The following is a 22,213-nucleotide window of genomic DNA, read 5'->3' on the forward strand; positions in this document are numbered from 1 at the left end:
CTTTAAAAGGGATTACCCAAATGCAGCATTTTCATATTAAAGCTACCTCACCTGGCACAGTATTTGTGAAGAGCTCCAACTCTGGCCAAATTGTGTTGGTGAAGGATTCGTTGTGGCATCCCTCACCCCATTGTCTGCCATCTCAGGTTGTACCAGATGGATTAAGTACAGATTGTCAATACTACCTATTTCAGAAGATCCGCGAAATTTGTCCAGATTATGCCAAAGATCTTGTTTGCCCTCAACCAACAATGGCGCGTGATAGTTGATCATCTACCTTGTGTATAAAGCATCAAGTAGCAACTACAAATATAAATAAGACTTGCTTTAAAAATGATCACATGATCAAGGGCATGGCGTCAAGTAACAACTACAAATATAAATAAGACCTGCTTTAAAAATGATCACATGATCAATGGCATGACCAGGGGGATTCTTACGGTTTGGACCAATCTGCCTTTTTGTGCCAGAATTTTTAAAATCTTGTCAAAACATGATTGAATGAGTGATTGTTCAATTTTTAATCAATTATCAAAACAACTATTGGCAGGAATGTTTCTAGAAAATAATTTCAGATGAGGCAAAACAGGTCTTTCAAGGCAGGAGGAGGGGCAGAACTTAAAAGACGTTGGGGCACTTTTTCAATTGACATGTAGATCACAGCCTATGAATATTATTTGCTTGTAAAATACATGGCCATAGACATAGAGATGTACCGTCATAGTGTGTGAAACAAGCATGGTGGGACGTATAACACAATGGGACTGAGGTATTGACTGGAAAAGTGCAGAAGAATGAAAACTGATCAAAATTCACATTCCTACAGGGTGATATCACAACCTGTCTATTGGAAATGTATCATACCTCTTGCAGCACGGGGAAAAGAGTGCAGATTTAATTCTATTGTATGCTACCAAAACCCAGACTAGGGTCTGGTTACACAGAAATAACTAAATTTTGTAAAACCACTATATACATGTACAGCACATTCAACATTCACAACTGTAACTGGCATGTTAACCACCACAGAGGGGTTTATTAAGAGTGGGGTTTATTTATTTATTATTAAGTGTGTATTTACATATGTACGTGTGCATATACACAGGTACGAATGGTATACACAAATGACTGAGTGAACACTTCAAAACACACACACACACAAACATACAAACACACACAAACACACACACATACACACACAACACACGCACAATAATAAAGCAATGTATGTAAGCTAAGTCTCCATGATGTAACATACACCAATAAAAAACCGGACACTCACAAGTTCTCCTTGGTCTCCATCTTCAACGTCATCTCTATCATCACCAGGTTCCAGAGGGGTAGCCGGCAGTTCCAGTGAGTCCTGATGCTCCCTTCCCTCCAGGCAAGCCAGCTGGGCCTGGGAGCCCTCAGTTCCCTGCCGTGAATTGTTTCATAAACAATTCTTATATCATTTCCAACCAAATGATCATGGGCTTCCCTCATGGTGTGAAATTACAAATAATTTTGCTCTTAATGAAGAATCAGAAACAAAGGCAACATGACACACACTATACAAACAATAAAAGATGACTCACTTGTGCTCCAGTAGCACCAGTTGGTTCAAGGTTGCCATCCTCACCCTGAGTATGACTAAAACAGGATTAATGACTTACTGGAGACATACATTAGGGCCAGGGTCTATGCCACTCTCTCCAACTTCACCAAGTAAACCCTATAAAATTTAAAAAACTAACAAACATACATACAAGTACATACATACATACAAGAAATTTTAAAGCTAAAGCTTCATGGGAACTATTAAAAAAAATATTGAGTTGTAAATTCACCAAAAATCAAAGCGAAACAAAGTCAAACTATCTATGACATTGTCACCCAACCAACACCTTCATCATTGTCCTGGTCGCTTAGGCTATTATCATGCTTTAGATGGGTGAATTAGTTTATACCTTCTTCAGTAGGTAAATCTAAAGTTGACCATTTTAGAGAGGTGGTCTTACCATAGAGGTGGTAGTTAAGACAGGTTCCACTGTAGTCCAAAACACTCCAACATAAAATTTAAGTATCTCAACATCTAAGTATCTTTATAAGTGTATGTGACGAAATTTTACAAAAACTTCGATCTACGCACACAACCTTGAAGTTGACTTTTCACCATAAATGGATAGCCACATCAATACACTACACTTTTGCACCACAGCCAAGCCAATACTTTGCCAAGGCTGCTTTCTCGAGTGGATTTGTACGGGCGTGTGTGAGCTACTGGGAGCACACTGGCACCTTGGAATGGCACTGGGCAGCTGGAGCACGAAGCTACAGACGTGGACTGTCTTGAGAAGCTGTCCAGACATTTTCTAAGTGTATTTCCTTCACTTTGAACGGTGCTGGTGGCAATGAGCAGTGCTGGTGGAAATGGTGGCCCTATAATAAGGCTGGACACTCCGTATAACCCGCTCAGCCATTTTCTCTTCATATATCAATTGCCCTCCCACCGCCGCCACACCACCCTAGGTAATGTACGTGTAATATAGATACCGTGGTGAAAAAGGTTCCTCAAAATCATGGTTATGTCAATAACTAGCCTACTGCTGACTAAAGTGTGTTAAATAGCATACACTACTGGACAATAAATCCATGCTGTTACCATGGAAATACCATGATCCTCATGAAATACCCATGGAAGTTGTACTTGGTATTTTTCACGGGTAATGAAATACCTATGAAATGCACGGAGCAAAATAATGTACCCACGAACAACCCATGAACAAGTGAGTTTTCATGGGTTTGTATGTATGCACAACCCATGAAAAGCCTGTGAAATCTCACCTATGAAAAACCTGTGGAAAGCCAATGAATATTATTCATAGGTTTTCAACAGGTTGTTCATGGCTGTGATTCACAGATTTTCATGGTATACAAACCCATGAAAACTCACTCGTTCATGGGTTGTTCGTGGGTACATTATTTTACTCCAGCATTTCATGGGTATTTCATTACCCATGGAAAAAAAACCAACTGCAGCTTTCATGCGTAATTCATAGGATCATGGGAATTTCATGGTAATAGCATGGATCATTGTCCAGTAGTGATAGGTGGCTGCATTCACGGTGAAAATTTCAAACTCGTAACTTTTGTCCTTCCCGAGCTATACTCGATTAAAATCTTTAAAACCGTGTATCTCACAATCTATTCTTGTGCATAGATCGACGGTTTTCTCAAATTCAGTCACATATAAGTATCTAAGTATCTTTGAAAATTTCCACGATACCTATTATGAACCCACTATTGTGGTTCATGACATTCAGCTAAAGGCTAGTGTATATGATTTATGTAAGAAAGTGTTTCCAACATTACTTACTTTCAAGGACACATGTTTGCATGCATGTGTAATGGTTGTGTGCATAAGCATGCATAGGATATTGTAGCACGAACATGTTCCTTAAAGTGTCTTCAAAAGACTTACAATTTCTCTTAATCCCTTAGTTGATAGCAATGTATTCTCAATAGGTCAAGGACAATCCTTCCTGAAGATGAACAAACGATGCTGCTAGCTGTAACACTTTGTGTTGGGTGTATACAGTGTGTGTGTGTGTAGAAGCTGTATGCGTGAGTATTTGTGTGTGCTTGTGCATGTACAAAGAGGGAGTTGACATACACATTATACTAGATAAATTAAAAATATGGTATTTTAAAAAGGTAAATAGGCTGTGGCGTAGCTACCATTGAGGCAACCAAAGTAGCTGCCTTGGTAAAAATGCTTAACAGCAGGCTGAGCAGGCCTGAGTTTTGGCACTCCGGATTTTCTACTCAAACGTTACTAGACAGAATTGCTGTACCCCAGTAGCTGAAAAGTGGTCCAGCACCATCAAGGTACCATAGGCTCCAGCCCTGATAAGTACTACAGCCATACATTTTATTTTGTGTGGTTTGAATTTGTAAAAGATCGAGATACTCTAATAGAGCAGTCATCGTAATATACTCTAATAGAGCATTCAATACAGATTATAGCCACTATTCCCATTACACTGCTTGATCATTTACATTTATGTCTATAGTCTTTACATTACTTTTTAACTGCATGGCATTACATTGAGATAATTGATTATGCATTAGCTGTCACAATAAAAAAAAAAGCTTGCTCCACATTCCATTTCAAAGTAAAATTTCCTTGAGGGGGAGCATTCCCCCAGACTCCCTAGCTCGACATGCTTAACACATGTAGTTGAACATCACAAGAATTATCTCTGACTTAAACATCACATCAGATCAATAAAAAGTAGTGTGCATGACTACGACCTCCATTACAGTTCATGGATGGCCTGACTGTTCAAAATATCTCCAGAGTAAGTTGTGTTGCATGTAATTAAACTACTCTTATGATTGAAGCATGGTATACTATAGCATTAACTATGCTGGAGCATCACTTATGACATGTAGAAAAACGTTCAGAGTCTTCTGAAACAGTTTCCTCCATCCAACCAGATAGTCAACCTGCAAATGCTGTACCACCCATACTTGAAAAGTATTTGTGAATCAGTTGAGTCAGAAGCAGACCCTCAATTTGGTCAACGTATAAACTTTGGGTCGGTAAAATTTTTTCCTGGCTACGCCACTGATAGGGATTGCTTGAAAAAGCAACAAAACAAGAAGGGATCACTGAAAAAAGTGATCCACTTCTAGCAACTTCTTTACTCTGCGCTATTATATATCACATCGTGCCCAAGCTGATCTTTTGAGTCACAAGGACCTTGACATGGCACTTACTGGAGCTATGATGGCATTGACCAACAACAGAGAGCACATCACAGATGGTGGACACACAGTTGAAGAAAGACAAAGAGCACACACAACATACATGCATAATGGCCGTAAAGTGTGCCAGCAAACCTTAGATTCCTTCACGGGATCAGCAGGAGAGACTGCTGGCATTAAAAATCATTACATCACCGATATTTGATGGCTTGAGCATTCATGTACTGGGAAGTTACCACCCAATGTCACTCCATATGAGGTCTTCCAGCATATAGTCCGTTTTATCAGCGATCACCCTGAAGAAAATGGCATCCTTCTTCCTGCACGGATTCCTGGATACAAGCGGGACGATATTAAGATATTGCCATCAAGCATAAGCAAAAAGGTAACACTGTAGAGTTGATGACTTACTTTATTTTAAATTTTCTAACTCCAGAACACCCTTTATGATGAATCGTGTATAGTCAGTGGCATGTTATCAGTCGGTCTATCAACATTTTGCAGATACTGGAAGACACGTCTGCCTCATATCATCATAGGGAAGCCAATGTCTGACCTGTGCTGGACCTGTCACCAAAATAGTGAAATGATTACAAGATCAATGAATCGATGTGAAGGTGAAAAATCACAGGTAGTCTGTTAGTATACACTTGCTATGGGGGCAGAAAGTGATATCGATCAGAGCACTGCAATGCATGCTGGCCTTCATGTAACTCAATTCCAAAGATTAATGTACCTAGTTTGTTCATCACTGTAGATTAGCATAAGTATGATAAGCCTTCTTAAATGGCAACTAACCACAAACATGTATAGGTCAGTCCCTTGCACATGATTGAAGGACATTGTTTGCATTCCTAATATGGTTTGTGGCAGTCCTAGTTTGAGAACAAAATTGTTTGTTCAGTTTAAGAAGCCATACGAGACTTTTACTAACTTTCTTGTTTATTAAAATTAGAGATGTACCAATACCACCTTTACCGATACTTCCGATATCAATATTTTTAGCAAATAATTTGCCAACACCGACACTAATATTAAGCACTGAAGCCTAGACAGCATTAAATCTAGGGTTGTTAGGCAGGATAACCCCCTAACAGGAAGCAATCAGTACTTAATACAATGACATGATTGCCAGCAAGTTGCTCAACTTGATCTCAAAAAATTATACTGGCTGTGAACTTAACTTTGTGATCACTTGAATTAAGATCTCATCTTTACACAGAAAGGGAGGATAACTCCAGATTGAGTCAACCCCAAAACAAACTAATCCTCGAATAAACACTAAGCCTATATCACCATTTAAAAGTCAGACTCCTACAAATTAACATCTGTGCTTTGCCTTTACACATTGTATATTACTGCAAACTCCATAAAACTTGCTTCTTTCTGAGGAATAGCTGCACTGGCATTTTTACAAAGAATTCATGAGTTCTAATTTATTAGAATACACACGAAGCCAATGTAGCAGGTTAAACACATAATTATTTGCTACTTTGTTAGCCCAGCCAACTCATTCCCTACTGGAAACGTAGTCAGGGATGGTTGAAGATACAGTACATGAGATGAGTGTCCTCTGGTGGTATCAAAAGCTTTGTATTGCCGATACCAATCTGTTCCAATACATTGGTATTGACTAGGGCTCTTAGTTTCAATTAATTTATAAATTAATTAGCCATCAATTATCAAAACAACTATTGGCAGGAATGTTTCTAGAAAATAATTTCAGGGGAGGCAAAACAGGTCTTTCAAAATTATGGCCAGGAGGAAGGGGGGGGGGGATTTAAATGATGTTGGGGCACTTTTTCAACTGACATGTAGATCATAGCTTACGAGTACAAAACAAGTATAAATACACTCTAATTGCTTGTAAAACTGCATGGCCATTAGACATAGTGTGTGAAGCAAACATGTATAGAAAATTCTGCCAGAAACAAATTGCCCTGTAGAAAGATCAGTTAGAAGAAGTTACCTTTTAGAGAGTTCAGCTACAAAGAAACCATTCTGTAAAGAGCTCAGCTGCAAACAATTCACCTATACAAAATTCAGCTACAAACACATCACCCTGTAGAGAGATCAGCTAGAAGAAGTTACCTTGTAGATCGTTCAGCTACAAATAATTCACCCTGTAGAGAGAGCAATTAGAAGAAGTCACCTTGTAGAGTGTTCAGTTACAAAGAAACCACCATGGAGATTTCTGTAATCAATATATGTGACCGGATTTGCGAAAAGGGGTCTTCCACACACATCCAATTCCGTAAACGGTGGAGACCATAACTCAGTGTTCAAGTAACATATTAACCTGAAAATTTAACCATGTATTCAGCTATAGTGGTGCTCACCACTGCCCAAACATCAAGGCAACAGCTCTTTCCAATCTGAAGTTATCAATTGTCAAAGTTGGCAAATTGGATGTGTGTGGAAGACCCCTTTTCGCAAATCTGGTCATATATGTATTATACAGTATATATAATTTGTACATTTACTGATAAAATATTTAAAGTACATCTACTTCATCTTTTCTTCTTCCTGTAGTAAAGAAAAAAACATAGGTTAAAAAAGTCCCAAAGCTGGCCATAGGCCAGCTTTGGGGTATACAAATACAAAAAGAAATGAAATCTAATCCAAAACAGCCAAGCTGTAAAAAAAGTGTGCGGCCCTCAGAAAGGCTATGGTGAAAAAAGATGTGAAATCCAAGGTGGCGGCCAAGAAATGGCTGTGATGGTAGGTTAATGGTAATAATTTTAATAATGACAATTTAGGTAAATTTTGTGAAGCGGCACAAAAATTCACCTGAATTGTCGTTATTAAAATTTTTACCATTAACCTACCATCACAGCCATTTCTTGGCCGCCACCTTGGATTTCACATCTTTTTTCACCATAGCCTTTCTGAGGGCCGCACACTTTTTTTACAGCTTGGCTGTTTTGGATTAGATTGTATATTACTGCAAACTCCATAAAACTTGCTTCTTTCTGAGGAATAGCTGCACTGGCATTTTCACAAAGAATTCATGAGTTCTAATTTATTAGAATACACACGAAGCCAATGTAGCAGGTTAAACACATAATTATTTGCTACTTTGTTAGCCCAGCCAACTCATTCCCTACTGGAAACGTAGTCAGGGATGGTTGAAGATACAGTACATGAGATGAGTGTCCTCTGGTGGTATCGACAGCTTTGTATTGCCGATACCAATCTGTTCCAATACATTGGTATTGACTAGGGCTCTTAGTTTCAATTAATTTATAAATCAATTAGCCATCAATTATCAAAACAACTATGGCAGGAATGTTTCTAGAAAATAATTTCAGGGGAGGCAAAACAGGTCTTTCAAAATTATGGGCAGGAGGAAGGGGGGATTTAAATGATGTTGGGGCACTTTTTCAACTGACATGTAGATCATAGCCTACGAGTACAATACAAGTATAAATACACTCTAATTGCTTGTAAATTGCATGGCCATTAGACATAGAGATGTACTATCATAGTGTGTGAAGCAAGCATGATGGGGCCGCAGTACAGTTGCTAATGAACCTGTTAAGACTGGTACAGTCTCAAAGGTTATAGCTTTCACATTACAGACTTTACATGTGGTTAAGGTTTTTTTCTCTACCTAGCATAAGATTGGCTTATTCTGCATGCACACACACACACAAGAAGTAAACAGCACTAGGGAATCATTTCATACGAGTAGTGATGATGATTTTGTGTGTTTATATGTGTAACTGCATATTTGAGGTCAGTCAGATTCTGCGGTGGCTAACTGAAAGACAGATGAAAGTTTTATGTGCTGTCTATCTTTCGCTGTAGATATACAACCATTTCATAATGATGTTAACATAGATCATCACTGATGGACAATGTGTTAAAAAAATTTACACAAAGAAAAAGAGAAGGTGAATGATGATGACTAATTAAGAAAAATAATGTTTAATTTATTTTCTTTTTTTGTTTGTAATCTGTAGACCCATGTTGGATTCAAGGTTTATCACCAATAATGAGAGTATATCATCACTTGATGAGTCTAATAATATGGGTGGAGTTATGGCTTTGAATTTATAGCGTAATGCAGGGCAAACTTGTTTAATTATTTTCTCATCCTGACCCATGCACATCACTTTTACCTGGCCTCCTCAAATGCTGATATTAGTCTTGTGTCCATGTATCGTGCTCAGATGTGGGCTTTCACTTTACAGCACAAGAAATGTACCTAGCAGCTCAGTAAAAGAGTATAGTGTGAATATCACTTTTAAGAAGGCATTAGTTAACCTTTAATTTACAGTTACAGATAGATTGTTATTGTTGTGGTTTGGAGCATTTTCTTTCAAAATGAATAACAAAAATTGACCCCCCGCCAGCATCCAAATTCCATATTTTGTGGATGAAAAAAATGATCAAGTTTGCATGCCTAGCTTAAGTACTAAGCAGATTCAGGGACAACCCCAGACAAACCCCAACCCCTTATAACTCTAAATTTTTATGTTCAGTAATTCTTATGCATAACTATAGCATCTTATTGCATTTGGTTGGTGATGTATTCTGAACAGTTTTGACATAATATTATGCATATGCTTATATATCTTTTGGATAAGAAATACTCACAACTTTGTTTACCATGCATGTAATGGGAACATTTAGGGTGATAAAGGGGATATAAGCTAATTGCATGATGGTAAGAGATGACTGTTTTATGACAGTTTAGATTGTTCTAATACAGTATCTTGATATTGTTAATATAACTTTAAGGACATGGCTGAAGAAGTGGGCACTCCTTGTACCCTCTTCGATTTTTAAGCCCACTACCAAGTTGCTTTTGTTAGCTAGCTAGCTAATGTTTTTAACATTAAATGTGACTGGGCCTGCGATAATAGGGTACGTGGGCACAAACTACACCACACCACATAACTTCCCATATCTCAGTAGTGGGATAAAATAGTTTCATTCTGTAACTAATATTGTAAAGCCAACTAAATGCTTAATAAGTGCTGAACATTTCATGGCCAAACAATAATAGAATACGAAGTTATCACACATCAAAGTTTGAAAAAGTAGGTAATTTTTATGTGCCCACATGCCCTATTTTTGCAGGCCCAGTCACATTTATGAATAGCACTGAAGGGAAGGTTGCATTTATTTATATTTCATTTATTTCAGTATTAAGGCTGTACAGCACTTTGTGCTATCTTATATTGCTACCAATAACGTTTAACTAGCCCATATAAAGGTAGGCAAGAAATTGACACATTAGTTACTAGTATGAATTCAGTTGTTACCACAATTAAAACCCTTAAACCCGCAGAACACTTTTCGGAAATGCGTGTTTACACAATATGGGCATACATGGTGACACTAGGTGGGGTAACTTAATTCTTACAGCCTACAAATACACATAGATTAAAAGTGTGTTTACTGGGCTACTTGGAGAAGGTTAAATGAACACTATAACTACAGTGGCTTACTTGATATGAAGCGGTGAACGACAAGTCACATCTCCGTGGTTCCAAAATTTTTGCCACGTGTTTAATTTCGATTGTGGGTTTACTCACGTGAGTCTTAGTATTCATTTTTGTTCTTGTAGTAGTTTTGTTTATAGGTGTATTTGCTTATATCATTGTTTTTGTAATTTCTGGTGTGTATGTGCTTTTTGTGGGAAGTACGCCTACAGGCCTGTCCTTTTGTACAACCCGGTCTTTTGACAAAATTGATCATAGCATAACATAACATATATGGCCTGATGCAGAAATTCACAAAGAGTTGCTGTTGCAAAGCGATAGGATCAGCTACCATCGAGTTATCGACCATTTTATAAAGGTATGTAAAGGTTTTGCGTGTTTTCTTACAGAAAAGTTATTTTCACGGCTGGTTTTGACTTCACCATTTAGCGTTAGCGGGTAAAACTCTAGGTATCATTTCGACCCTTGCTACATCACGAGTAGAATGACATAAATTGCATAACCATAGAATGGACGTTCCGAAAGTTACAGTGCTTTGTGCAAAGCATGCGTATTTATTAAGTGTAAATCCAGTTTTTTGGATTGTGAGGGTTTAAGGGTTAAGTAGGTATCTAACCACTTATCTAGTATATATAAGTTATCTACACCATGCAAGATCTACAGTTCATAATAGTAATAAGCTTGCAATAATGTCTGGGAAATGCTTGCTAGACGAAATGGAAGCATTTATAAGGGAGAAAATAAAAAAGGAGAGATGGACCCACAAAAGACTTAGTCTTCACTTAGCTCTTAGGACTTAGTCTTCACTTACAGCACAGGTTTCCTGGCAAGAGAGGACTGAGCGTTTCCTCTTTGGATCAGTTTGCAGCAGTGTTCTTTTTCATTTATTACTGCATTAGCTAGTCAATATACGGTATGGCATGACTAAATCAGTAGCTAGCTAAGCATGCTAGCTATATGGCTCCACTGCCCGCTATATGGCATGCCAGCAACTAGTGCTGGTGTTCTGATCGGCTAATAAAGCTTATAGTTACCAATGGCGGATCCAGCATGGGGCATTTGGGGCAAATGCCCCCCCCCCCCCCCCCCCACCTTGTGGAGGAGCCATGCGTCTGATTAAAATAGCTACTAGTCAGACCAAGATCAGTTTATTAACTCATGAAAATGTGCACATTTTACTAACATAAATTACAAATTCACCTGAAACCAAAGCAAACCAGTCAAACTAGCTGTAAAATGTCCACCCAGCACCTTCGTGCGTACTAAGCGCCTCTAGAATTAAATTATCGTATTGCTATTAAAAAGATATTCAGAGCCTTTTAAAAAGCTAAGAGTTCACAACCATCCTAAAAGGCCAGAATGGCAAAAATCAACTGTGAGACACTACTAAGAGGTGATTATTTGCTGCTTAAAATGCAGCAACTAACAAGAGAATCTGGCTCTCCCCAACCACCTACAACTTAGACTGTTTGTGCCCCTCCCCTTGCCAGCTCCTGGATCCGCCCCTGGTTACAATCACAGTCGATTTGAGAAAAAAACCATCATTACATGAGAAAAATAAAAAGTATGTGTGACCTCAGACTGCATGCGACCACAAAGTAGGCTGCTTTAGCTAAAGTCAGTATTCGAGTCGGGAAGCTTGCACCAGCTTACAGCAGTGCAAAGTGATATTGTAACACCATAAAACCATTGTTTATCTCTAAGAGAGGGATCTAAAGAGTGAAAACGAGCCCCCTTCACTCCATTTTCTTTGAAGATCGAGATACTCTAATTGAACAGTCAGTTATACTCTATTCAGGGGCGGCGGATCCAAGGGGAGGGAGAGGCTAAAGGGTTATGCCCCACCTTTGCTTTATCAACTTGTAGTTGCCCCTTATAGCCCTAGATTCTGTATAATTATACATCGTTTTTGACACAAAGCATGTGATGCTTTTAATATTAGAGGTCATAAGTTATAGCACATATAGTTATGATATTGCTCTATTTAAAAAAAATCATGCTGAAACCACTCTCAAATTCACTTTAGAGAGCCTAATTTCCAAAGTTGTCATGACCATATGACTATGCATTGATGAACATGATCTCTTAATATCTGCATAATAACCATTCAGCATCACAAAAATTATTTCTCAGTCACCTGTGCATGTGTTGTTATGTCTGTAACCAGTTCCCCCCCCCCCCCCCCCCCCCCCCCCCATTTGGAAAAATCCTATATCCACCCCTGATATTTATTTATTATTACTGTACATGGAAGCACCCAGTGCTGGTTAGCTACAAACATTTACATAGTTACAAAGATTATACATGTAACAAAACAGTCATGCACATCACATTATCATTATCAACTGGCAAGGTTTGCAAGTGAGTACATGATGGCGAGAGTAATGTAGATTCTATAAAGACAATCTATTAAAAGACTAAAAAAGAGTCAGATTGAAAAATGTAGGTAGCCATATTGGGACTGACAACAGCTTTAAATTCTTCCGACCATGAATCTCATTGTCACTTCACTTAATGATTGGATTAATGTATAGATCATAAGATGACATAATGCATTAGTTTATATATACGTATACAGTCAGCTAGTTATTTCATTCTGTAGATTTTGTCGTGAAAGAGACATACAAAAGACAAGCAGGCTCACAAAAACTGAATTAGATAGGATTGTAACCGCTGCTGTCAGTGAGGTGAGTTAGCTCTTTCCATTGTGTCAATTTATCTTTTGACATTCATTGACATTAATACATATAAATGTGTTATACATTTAAATATATCATAGTGTGCAAACCCAGCGATATGTAGTACTGGAATTAGTTGAATTTAATTTTTAAAACATCATGAGCCTTTACACATGGCAAGGTTGCTCAACAGGTAGTTAGCTAGTATATACAGTAATATGCAATTGGATTGGATAAGTGATAAAGTGATATTATACTATCTTAACATGAAAAAAATACAACAAATAATATTACATTGTTTAGTTTATTTCATTGTTAGTATTATCAGATTTGTCTAACATTTGAAAACCAGGTGGGTCCAGTGTATGGACGTTGAACATTGACTAGGGTATTGGCATCCGAAGGACTCAAAGCTGGAGAGAAGAGAGTAGGGGAGTCTCTGAAGCTTGTTTCGCCTCTGTACTCTCAAGCCTGCCTACACTCTGTTGCTCGGATGACAAACCCTGGAACCTACCAGGCAGATTGTTTTGGTCAGAAACTGCACATCGACCAAAACGAGAAGAACGTGATGTTCAGAGCAATGCACATATGTGCAGTTGAAGGATTTAGCTGTAAAATTGTGGCATTTACTACTATGCCAATCAAAACAACTACACTGTTTACGAGACAGTGTATATACAGGTATTACGTTATGCACTGCAAGTATAATACGTGCTATATGTACTGTACATACTACCATCTCATGTATATGTACAAGTGTCTGTTTATTATTGTTTAGACAGATCATCTGCCACTATGGATTGTGGGATCAACTCAGGGTTGATCAGGGGAAGTAGTGGTATCTAATGCTGTACATGCAGGAACAGCTGGCAGAATATAGAAGAAACCCTTCTGCACCACCTCATTTGCAAACATCCTCAACCCAGGTGAGATTTTGTGACGTGATGAAATAACCTTAACCTTCTGATAGTAAAATTAACAATGTCAGCAACTAGCTAAAGTAGATATTTCAATTGGATACACATACAGGATAAATAACTTTGATACATTTTAAAGATCGGATAAAATATTAGCATTGATGCAAAATTAAATTTTAATTAACAAGCAGTACATACACACTATTATGCTATACAGTGTACTTGTTAGCATTGGATAACGTGTTGACTTTTGTATAATAGAATCATGTGGTTGAAAGGATCCGGGTTGAAGTCAATGGAAGGGTAAACTATCCGATTAAGGCCATCCTAATTGAATGCAAGAAAACCACAATTTTAACTTGGAACATCATCATGACGATGTCAAATTTTGTGTCTCCTGGTATAGCATCCAAGTTAGCCAAGTAGGGATGAAAAAGTTTGTGGCTGCCTGGAATGAGCATCGGATCCAAGGTATATCAAAAAAAATTAATGCACAGTGTTTATGCATAACTGTCACTAAATCTTATAAGTTATATCATCATTTCTTTTTGTACAGGCAGGGGTATTCCAAACATGCTGATGGCTCAAAACAATCAGACAAAACCTATTGACAACTCCGTGGTCCCAGCAGCCAACGAAGCTGGCAGACAATATGAAGAAAATGGAGGTACTGTTCAGTGAGTTTGGACAAGATCCATTGGCAGAATGGGAGGATTTGGTGACTACTAGGATGGAGACAACATTTACTGAACAATTGCCAAGCTTTGAAGATATTTTTCACAGCTTAGTGAACAATAACAAAACAATGTTTCGTGATGGACTTTTATGTTTTATTGCTATAACCATGCAGCTTAAAGCGCAACTGTAAGAATCTTGTACATGTATGTTACTTTTTTCACTGAATCTAGTTTATCTGCAGTATTATACATGCGTAATTGGTGTAATCTTGTATATCTTTAAAATTCCAATAATAGTGGAGTCATCCAGCAGTGGTATTGTGACCAATGTTTGAAATTTCTACATTTTGGTTTTAGATATTGTGATTCTCAAATGTGACATCATGATACTTTGTTAAATAAGTGATGTCAGTAATATGATACATTATAATGGTCTAATTCAATGTTGGTCCATCAATCTGACTCATTTGATGATCCAGATTCAATGTCAACATCAAAATTGATTCAGATGCAGCTTCAGATTTTTAGACTCGAACTCTGTACTGGTCTAATAGTCATAGTGACAGTAACTCTGTTGGATTGGTGGGACTGGAAGCAAATTTGAGAGGGCACATTTTGTGTGGCTCACTGGTGTCTGACCCGTATGAGATGGGCATCTCCTTAAATCAGAATGTCACTGCATGTAGACCATAAAGATGGCACGTAAGATATTATGCTTGATAATGTTATGATAGCATCTAAAGCAAAAAGGCTAATGGGTCAATTCTTTTGTCTTTTACACCTGGTAGCACAAGCTAGAATAAGAGAGGATTTTTTTGTGTCAACATAAATGCAGAGGATGACAGTGTACTTAAGGTCATTTAAATGATAAGCATGATACATCTATCAAACTATTAAAGGATAGCACTGCCACCTTTACTGTAATCAGGGGGACCTTTAGTTTTTACTCTAATCAGGGGTCAAGATATCCATTTTGATATTATTTTTATATGGATGTATGTATACTAAAGATGTGTCAATCATCAAGTAGCTAGAATGGTCAGTAGTTGTCTGTGTAGACCACCTCACATGCAATGATTGACGGTGATGTGTCAACCATCAAGTAGCTAAAATGGTTAATGGTTGTGTGTGTAGACCACCTCACATGCAATGATTGATGGTGATGCGTCAACCATCAAGTAGCTAGAATAGTCAGTGGTTGTGTGTGTAGACCACCTCACATGCAATGATTGATGGTGATGTGTCAACCATCAAGTAGCTAGAATAGTCAGTGGTTGTGAGTGTAGACCACCTCACATGCAATGATCAATGGTGATGTGTCAACTATCAAGTAACTAGAATAGTCAGTAGTTGTCTGTGTAGACCACCTCACATGCAATGATCGATGGTGATGTGTTAACTATCAAGTAGCTAGAATAGTCAGTGGTTGTGTGTGTAGACCACCTCACATGTAATGATCGATGGTGATGTGTCAACCATCAAGTAGCTAGAATAGTCAGTGGTTTTCTGTGTAGACCACGTCACATGCAATGATCAATGGTGATGTGTCAACTATCAAGTAGCTAGAATAGTCAGTGGTTGTGTGTGTAGACCACCTCACATGTAATGATCGATGGTGATGTGTCAACCATCAAGTAGCTAGAATAGTCAATGGTCATATGTCTAAAAATCATCTCACAATGCAATGGTTGATGATTAAGAGTCAACCGCCAAGTAGCTAGAATAGTCAATGGTTGTGTGTGTAGACTACCTCAAATTCAATGATCGATGATGGCACAACAAAAAATTATGATATGGTGATCTATTATAAATGTACAACCACAGTAATCTTGTGTGTCTTAAAAGAATTCTGATAATAGCAGGGTAAAAAAACTGTAGTGCAATGTCTAGCTAATGACTTTAAACTGTTTTTTTTTAAGTGGCCAAGTCAAGTAGGTCTGGAACACAGCTATGGTACATTTTATGACCTCATTAATAATATCACCTAATTATACTGACCATTTCCTGTATATTATCATAAATTACTCTTGTATATATAACATCCCATGGCCAGCAGGATATTATTGATTTGAGAAGTTGTGGTTGACTATTGTTGTAATTTAGTGTAGCTACATCGTACACCATACATATTTATGAGTTAAACTGAGCTTTTAGTAAACAACTGAACTGACTTTAGTAGCGTGCATTTTAGTATTATATCAATACAACACTTACAGTGGGGAATAAACTTTTCCTATAGAGACATGCACTTCATTTTCGAAAGCGGAAGACAGAGCTACCTGTATATATCATGGTAATTCTATGCTGGAAGGTGTCCATTATCATCATCTCAATGTAACAGTCAGTGATAAGCTAGAATCTTTATAATATCAGAGTCCATCTGTTTGTCTAAAATGGTTTTCGGGCCGAAACTTTTTGGCCTTCATAGGCCAAAGGTTGTGGTGGGTTAACATAAAAATGTCTATCTAGAGAAACTTTTTTTAGAGGTGGTCTTTTTAGCAGGTGGCTACTAAGACAGGTGTCACTGTAGATTCAATCCATGTCAAGTATCAGACGTAATGTATCAAACATCAAGTAACCAGGTGGCATGTAAACCTTTGCTATTCCAACTACGTGATGCTTGATGCATCACCATAGACTGTTGTGAGATAGTTTAACACCAGTGGGCAATTGACCATTCTAGCTACTTGATCTCTGACACTTCACTGACTATTATGAGGTGGTTTACACAACACTATTGACTATTCTAGCTGCTTGATCCTTGAAAGATAACCATGGACTGCTGTAAGTGAGGTGGTTTACACACTGTGTGTAAACCATCTCACAACAGTCAATGAAACTTCAAGTAGCTTTAATAACTAATGTTGGTGTGTAACACCCCACCCTTGACCATTCTAGATACTTGATGTATGACACGTCACATGGCGATCGACTGTTGTGAGATGGTTTACACACCACCGGACCATTGACTATTCTAGTTACTTGATGTTTGACACATCATTGACTATTGTGAAATAGTTAACACACCTGCATTGACTATTCTAGCTATTCAAACATCAATATAGACTGTTCTGAGAAGGGTTACACACCACCATTGACTATTAATTACATCCACTTGATATTTGACACATCATTGACTATTGTGAGATGGTTTACACATCACCATTGACTAGTAAAGCTTCTTGATGTTTGATACACCACCTCGGTCTGTTGTAGCTACTGATGCTTGATGGATCGCCATTGACTGTTTACATGACACTATTGACTAGTCTAGCTACTTGATGTTTGATACATCATTGACTATAGTGAGATACCACTTCAAGTGATTTAATCACCAACACTGAATACTGTATGTATTGTACATGCAGAATATACAGTAATCATGCAGACATCAAGTCAGTAGTCCGATGATTGTGTTCTGCTGCAAATTTTGAATGTACCATGGTTGAGAAGTGAGGAAATTAAGAGGTTAATGCAGTGGAAACTATAGTCCGTTCTGTGGTGCCAACATATGGTACGTTTTCTGCAATGATGTTTTGTCCTACATAGTACTTCTGCATTGGATTCCTCATGCAGGTTTTTTTTGGCAGAATAGTTAAAAATCTAAGTTTAAATTTTACCTATATGAAAGAAATAAAGTAACTGAACAATTATTGGTAGTTTCAGTTTTACTGGTGGTGCACACTGTGATGAACTGCATACTATGTGTTTACTTTCTACTCTTGCTTCTCCAGACCAAGCACAAGTATGTATACTGGAGTATTAACTAGATCCCTGAATCACCCTGTACATGTGTTAAAATAGTATGATGTGACTTTGTATTTTTTTTGCAATTTTGGTCACTGTAGCTTGCATGGAGCCTGTCAACAAGATCAGTTACTCACCCATGCTTGTGTAGTTTGATTTTACCTGCCTTGTTGCTGTAATGTACATCTATATCTGCATCCAGGCCCGATAGTGTATTGTGCTTCAGGTAAGTCAGCAGCAGCAGTTAAGATGGAGTGGTATGTCATAAAGATGTGTTTGGTGAGTAGAGGTATGTGTCAGTGTAATAGGGTGTGTAGTAAATATAGTAACTGTTCTATCAGGTTTATTTTACTTTATTAAATGAATTATGTAAGGAAAGAGTTTGTGTGTTGAAACTCTAGCCCATTCTTTGGTATATATGGTATCAATTATTTGATTGTTTTATCCTCAATATTATTTCTTGCATTGGGTCCCTCGTACAGGTATATAATTATTTTTGTTGGGAAGTGTTAACAACATTAATTTAAGTTAAACTGAGCAGTATGAAAATATAACTGACATATGTGGGTAGTATTAGTTCCAAGGTTAAACCACTGGTGGTGCACACAGACCACATGCTTTAATAATTATAATATTATGTGCTTACTTTGTAATTTCTTTTATTTGTTTATTTTATCCTCTTGATTCTCCAGTACAAATTTGTACACTGGAGTTATCAACAATGCCAGTGAATAACCTTATGTTACAGCCTGTTTTTATCACCCTAACAAGTTAACTGCTTCACCCATTCTAGTGTAATATTTTTTTAATTTAATACATTGCCTTGTTGTAGTAGCATACATTTAGATGGGCATCCAAGGTGGTTAGTGCTTTTACTTGAAATAAGCCAAGGAAAAGGGCCATGATGGAGTGGTGTGTCATAACAAAGTAGTTGGTGTGTAGTGGCATGTGTCAGTGTGACAGGAAATGTAGTGAACATGTCAATCTAATGTTGACTGTTCTATTAGGTATATTTGACTTTCGTTGCTCTGGTAGGCAGTTGAATTGCTAGGTATAAAAAATGTCTTCTTTCAGTTCACAGGACTTCACAGGTGCATACAACTACTCAATCAAACCAGAGTAGAATACTGCTGCCATCCGTACTAGATTTTAAATAAGGGCAGAGTGGCTTGATTTTGAAAATATGGACAGGGTGTATTTATGATACATAATGTCCTGTAATCATATTTTACACAAAATAAGAATCCTCAATCACTTTCCATACTGATGCCTATAAAATTTATAAGCATCACTGGGTCATATTCCCTCAACTGCACAACATATATATCTATCTACATCAGTGAATAAATTTAGAAATACAATTATGTTTGTATGCAGTGAGATACAGTGTACATAGTAATCTTACCATAATATTATAACACATCTAGTAAACTCTACCAAGCAGATGCCGCCTTGACATTAAAGTGACCGGTGCATGAACTTTACCCTGGTGCACCCTACCACCTTAAGTGGTGATTCTAGACCTGGGGGAGATGTGACCGGATTTGCGAAAAGGGGTCTTCCACACACATCTAATTTACCAACTTTGACGATCCATAAAATTGAAATACAACAAGTTATTGACCTGAAATTTGGTCAGTGGTTAGTGCCAACATTGCATAATGGCTAGGGAAAATTTCAGATTTGTGCGTCTCTTAAACACAAAGTTATGGCCTTCCAAGTTCATGGAATTGGATGTGTGTGGAAGACCCTTTTTTGTAAATCCGGTCACAATACTGTTGCATATAGATTTAGTATAAATTGGAATTTTGAGGGAGTGGGGGAATGTAAATTAACACTTAGGTTGTTTGACTTTTGCAATTTAAAGGCTTAAAATGGTCTAATTGATAATTGTTAAGAATGCTAAGAACAATGCCGGGCCTATCTATAGCTAGCTGTACTATAACTTACCCCAATAGTTTAAGTAATTCATTGCTCAGCAAGGGAAGGAGGTACATGTCTCTCCAGGCCCACTTCCTTAGAATAGCCTATGCTACCAACTCTCAGATTACGGATAAGATCCCAGGGGTAGCTCACCCCCTTCCCTCTACCTAGTGCATACACTTATTCTACTCGTGCATACACTTATTCTACTGAGTCTGTCAGTGAAGCATATAGCTGTAAGGGAAGCCTCGGCCTAGACGGAAGGAAGGAAGGGGAGATGCATTCAATGTGCTTCTTTTAAAGGAGGATAAGCTAATATCACGATAGTGTGTAGAAACCTTATTGTAACTGAGAGCAGTGTAATAACGTGCATGCATAATGGCTTCAATTAATTGGCCAATTAACGCTGGGTGGCCACAAAAGCAAGCCAACCAGATATGGTAAAGCTCAACAGTTTCAAGTTTGGAAATTGGATTTGGTGAAATCGAGTTTCCAAAACTACAAAGCAAAAAACTTTAGCGCTTGGCGCGCGCAGCGCTCCAAGCGCTAAAGTTTTTTGCTTTGTAGGTATAATAATAGGATGATGGAAAGATACCTCTATCCTCCTGCTTCAAGATGCATTATAAATAAATAAATAAATAAATGTAAGCAATAGATTCTTCCGTGTCAAATCCTGATGCAAGAAAACATTTGTGTACATATCCTGGTAACTTTTCTTTCATCAATGATAACAACTTTGGTGAAGAAACATCCGGCGAGGCAAAATTCGAGGCAAAATCAGAATCACTACGAACAAAAACTAAATAAAAAAGCCATCACAAATAAAATTTTAAAATGCATACCATCACTGCATGGCCACGGAGCTGGCGAAGGGCGAGGCTCTGGGTTAGCTATCGCACTATTGCTCGTTGCTCACTAGGCTACTGGTATCTCGAGTTAGACACATCAACCACGTCGCCTCGCACGTCGCGGACCACGTTCTATCTCTCTTGAATCCGTAAAAAGTCAGCTCAAACACTTTGAAGTAACGTTCAAAGTTATAGGTTCAAAGAACAACTCGGGCAGAACAGGCCCAGCGAGGCCCAGATACAGAACGTAGGCGCGCGCTATTAAATTATCCTGAAGTCTCCTGAAATAAACGGATTTCTATCGAGCCAAATATTCCAGATTCCAAGGCAAGATTCCTGATTCCGTGTGGGATTCCGAGGGATTCCAAACGAGTTGTGCGGGATTCCAGCTCGTGACGGACCCCTCGCCCTGTCATTCTATATATTTATAAGAACGTTCCTATTTCTAAAGGATTTATGATTCCAGGTGGACTAAGGGGGCATCGCCAAACTGATTTTGTTACGCTTAACGTCATAATGACGTTAAGGGGGGGAGGGGGTTCAGCCCATGACGTTATTAATTTTTATTAAAGCAGTTATAGTGTAAACAGCTATATAGAACAGAGAAAGTGATGTGATTAAGCAGCTATACTGTTTGTAGACTATGTTTTCATGTAAAGAAATTAACGTTTTGTGCTTCTATTGCCAGCGAATTGTTTTCATAGTGTGACGTTAAGGAGGGGGGTCTGAAGTTAGCGTCATTATGACGTTAAGCGTACCAAAATCAGTTTGGAGATGCCCCCTAAATTTCCTAAAACATGTTAACAGTAACTCAGGTAGAATCTGGTGACCATACGGTTAACAACTACCGGGTAAGTACCCGGATAACAATGCGAGAACCGGGTGGAAATAGTGGTCTGGCTGGGCGAGACTATGTCCTTGGGCACACGTGACCACAACATGGAAAACCATAAGATGGGCATCTCAAGGTCGTTACATCAAAAGTGCTCCTTTGGCCTTGGTGCAATCAGAGACTCAGTTTTTGATTTAATTGTTTAACTGTTATTTGTATGTTCTAATCTTATTTTCTTTATATCTTCAAAAAAAAAAGATGGGCGTGGTACGGAGAGAAATCACAGTAAAATAATAACAAAACAATTTAAAACTATTAAATTGTGGACTCATTCAGTTTAACCCATCATACAATTATTATAGCCGTATAGCTTTTTTTTTTAAAGA

The 22,213-nt window shown here is 38.0% G+C and overlaps 2 long non-coding RNA genes across 3 annotated transcripts; one reads left to right on the forward strand and one right to left on the reverse strand.

The window, feature by feature from the left end:
* Positions 1-90: 90 nt before the first annotated feature.
* Positions 91-10,288, reverse strand: LOC136255645 (uncharacterized). The gene is made up of 6 exons (XR_010701023.1): positions 10,212-10,288; positions 5,164-5,319; positions 4,888-5,084; positions 1,578-1,714; positions 1,283-1,480; positions 91-303 (listed from the first exon to the last, which is right to left on the reverse strand). It is a non-coding gene; the product is annotated as an uncharacterized lncRNA (long non-coding RNA).
* Positions 10,289-13,283: 2,995 nt separating this feature from the next.
* On the forward strand, positions 13,284-14,796 carry LOC136255647 (uncharacterized). 2 transcript variants are annotated; one of them, XR_010701026.1, is made up of 5 exons: positions 13,287-13,564; positions 13,662-13,809; positions 14,062-14,103; positions 14,207-14,271; positions 14,357-14,796. It is a non-coding gene; the product is annotated as an uncharacterized lncRNA (long non-coding RNA). The 2 variants fall into 2 exon arrangements; XR_010701025.1 differs by having other exon boundaries at positions 13,284-13,564; positions 14,062-14,271.
* Positions 14,797-22,213: the final 7,417 nt, after the last annotated feature.

This window comes from Dysidea avara, chromosome 5 (genome assembly GCF_963678975.1).
Source record: "Dysidea avara chromosome 5, odDysAvar1.4, whole genome shotgun sequence".
Classification (NCBI taxonomy): domain Eukaryota; kingdom Metazoa; phylum Porifera; class Demospongiae; order Dictyoceratida; family Dysideidae; genus Dysidea; species Dysidea avara.